We start from the raw sequence: 2,790 nt of genomic DNA, 5'->3' as shown, positions 1-2,790 counted from the left end.
CTTCATGGGTCATACCGGTGGTCATGGTCTGTGGTCGAACTCGATCCTTTGATCGAACAAGTGGCCGCGCGAAAAACAACATGGTATCGTCGCTTTCGCGGCGTCGGTCAACCGGGCGGGTTCCGAGCCCGAGGACGGAAAGGGGTCCTTGTCAAGGCTGGGGCAGGCGTAGGCACCGCGTCGGCAAGTCCCTCTGTGTGCTGGCGAATAGGCCCTATCGCAGAAAGGTCAATTTGGGGTGCACGCGGCATCATCATTCTTGATACCAGTCGTGCAGAGGGAAGCAGGCGCGAAGTCGACCCTTCCCACCTTCCGAGGACATAGGGCGTGGTAAGGCCACCTGGAAAGCCGGCAATGCGCTGGCACGATACCATGGTGTTCTTCTAAAAAGCGAGTTACGATGTTCGGTGCTGCAAGGACACGCAGCTAACCTCGAGGGTGCGTTGTGCACTGGCCCCCCTTTGAAGCATTACTTTCTGGTTGTACCGAAGGGACTATGGGCTTGGCGGCAATGGAAACGGTTTAGCGGGTCGGGGATGTAGTCCTGCCTCCTCGGTGATCCCTAACCCCGCACTTCCTGGTCAACCCAGGATGTCTGTTGAGCAGATTCCCCCTGCATTGCATAGGAAGAAAAAAAAAGGCTTCTGTGTTTGAACGTTCAATGATAAACATTCTCTTGTTTTTAAAGAATTGAGATAAAGCCTGTCCACGTTAAATTTCGGACACCCATCATCCAACGCGATTTTTTAAAATTTTCACAAACCACTGAGGAGATCAATTTACACGTCAGTTTAATCTCTCAGCTTTATGTTATTCTTTCAGCGGGTTTTCCTTTTTGTCCAAAGAGATAAAATGGCTACAAATCAGTTGGACATTGTCTTAGTGTCCGAAATTTAACGTGGACAGGCTTTAGTAGCTAAATATGTTTGTGGGTTCAGTATCAAAATTTATTTTTGTTTCTTCTATACAATTCAAAACGTCTTAAGAAATGTACAATAGAAAATAAGATTTGGCTAATATATTAACCCGTTTCGGCCCGGTCTACGATTTTAAATAGTAAAATTCACCGTTCTCTTGAGTATCGACTGATTTGCATGAAATTTGGAGAAAAGATGCATTAAACCCTATATTTTGTATTGATTTATATTGTTACGCCAAATTGTAATACCTTCCAATTTGTGGATGAATTCACTAAACTTCTCCTCGACTATTAATTCGATCTCCATTTTGAATATCGATATGAAATAGCTATAAAAGCTCAGCATGGACACAGACCAATTTCGCCCTTCTTTGATAACAGGGATATTTCTGAGTGTACGCGGTTAAATTATAATTTGAATTTTGGCTCCGCTCTCCCAATCTCTTGAATCCGATACGAAAGAGTGAGCTCCCTGGTTTTAATATGATACCTCGTACACACGTGCATATTGCAGTGTGGTAGGATTAAATAGTTAAACCGAGAAGGGATTCTTTGTTCTATTATCTAACGCGCAATTGTAGTTTAAACAATAACTAGAGGCAGCTTGGCCATCGCGATTTCTCATTTGAATAGTGATTCTTTGCCAGTGCGGATGTGCTACTAAAAGCCAGTTTAAACGTAGAGACGCCAACCGACGCCATAGTGCGAAAGATTCGTTAAAAGTTTAAATAGTTGAAAAGTGTGATTAGTGCCTAGAGAAATAAGCTAATCTTGAATTGGTAAGAACCAATAACCCAAAAGTAAAATTCTCCCTATAAGTAAGAACTGTTTAATTAGTTTATTAACAGTAGTTAGCTTCGAGGCATCACATGTGCAACTATTAGTACTCTTGAATGAGTTAGAACCCGAAGCAAGGTAAGCCGCTCTACATCGCTTCAAAATAGGATCGTTTCTAATAAAACCGAACTGCGTTGTAGAAATCCCCTACAACGTAGGGTGCTTGCGTAGGATTGGGCCACCCGTCAAATTACCACCCACGTGCTCTGCCGACTTGATGCGTATGCACTTGCGCCGAGGACACTCGTGAGCACGTTTTCGTCCCGTACGATTCATCTCGTTTCTCAACCACACGAAATCCGCCTACTGAAGCGCAACATCATCGAATCACGCCTAACCTATCCGACAAGAGCGACGGTTGGAATGATCGCTCAATAACACGCGGTCGTTGCGTCGAATTTGTTTCCGAGGCGTATGGTGAGACGACGAATGAACTTTTCGCGCGGTGCTGGTTTTCAACGTCAAGCTTGGTAAGGTGTGTCCAACCTGGTTCGAAGCGTAGAAAACGGAGAGAGCGAACGTGAGAGTCAGCTGAATTCGATCCTTGTCGGGGCCCCGATCAACGCGTCGTTGGACCTTCAGCGCCGGCAAGTACTCATAAGACACATAGTTAGGTTGAGAGAAGGTCAGGGTAGCTAGGAGAGAATTTGTGCACACTGAAATTGGACCAATAAAGTTAATTATTTCCATTCGTGCATTGGTCCCAAGTAGATACCCATATGAGCTTATTCTGCATTGGTTAACATCTCAATTGAAATGAATTCGATACTTATTTTTATTCTCTTTCTCATTTAGCCAATTTGACTTTATGATTCACATAGACTGAAGAGTTCTCTCGGTTTGCACGGTGGGTCTGAACAGGTAAGTTTATTCTCCGTTCGGGTGCAAGATTTGGCGTAGTGTTTGAGCCATTGAAAGAGTCGCACTTAAAGAGGGTCTCATAGCCGGGATCCCAAAAGAGCATCAGCAGTCTTCCTTATTTGAGGAAGTGGCGCATAAGCTGCTGTTTGTACTGAGCTCTAGATAATACGTTA

At 44.4% G+C, this 2,790-nt stretch overlaps 1 long non-coding RNA gene across 1 annotated transcript; it reads left to right on the top strand.

Annotated features, from left to right (window-relative positions):
- The first annotated feature begins 1,559 nt into the window (after positions 1-1,559).
- On the top strand, positions 1,560-2,075 carry LOC134215189 (uncharacterized). The gene is made up of 3 exons (XR_009980063.1): positions 1,560-1,698; positions 1,757-1,834; positions 1,897-2,075. It is a non-coding gene; the product is annotated as an uncharacterized LOC134215189 (long non-coding RNA).
- Positions 2,076-2,790: the final 715 nt, after the last annotated feature.

The sequence above is a fragment of the Armigeres subalbatus genome, chromosome 2 (assembly GCF_024139115.2).
Source record: "Armigeres subalbatus isolate Guangzhou_Male chromosome 2, GZ_Asu_2, whole genome shotgun sequence".
NCBI classification, from domain to species: Eukaryota; Metazoa; Arthropoda; class Insecta; order Diptera; family Culicidae; genus Armigeres; species Armigeres subalbatus.
This window is presented reverse-complemented; position numbering and strand designations above follow the sequence as displayed.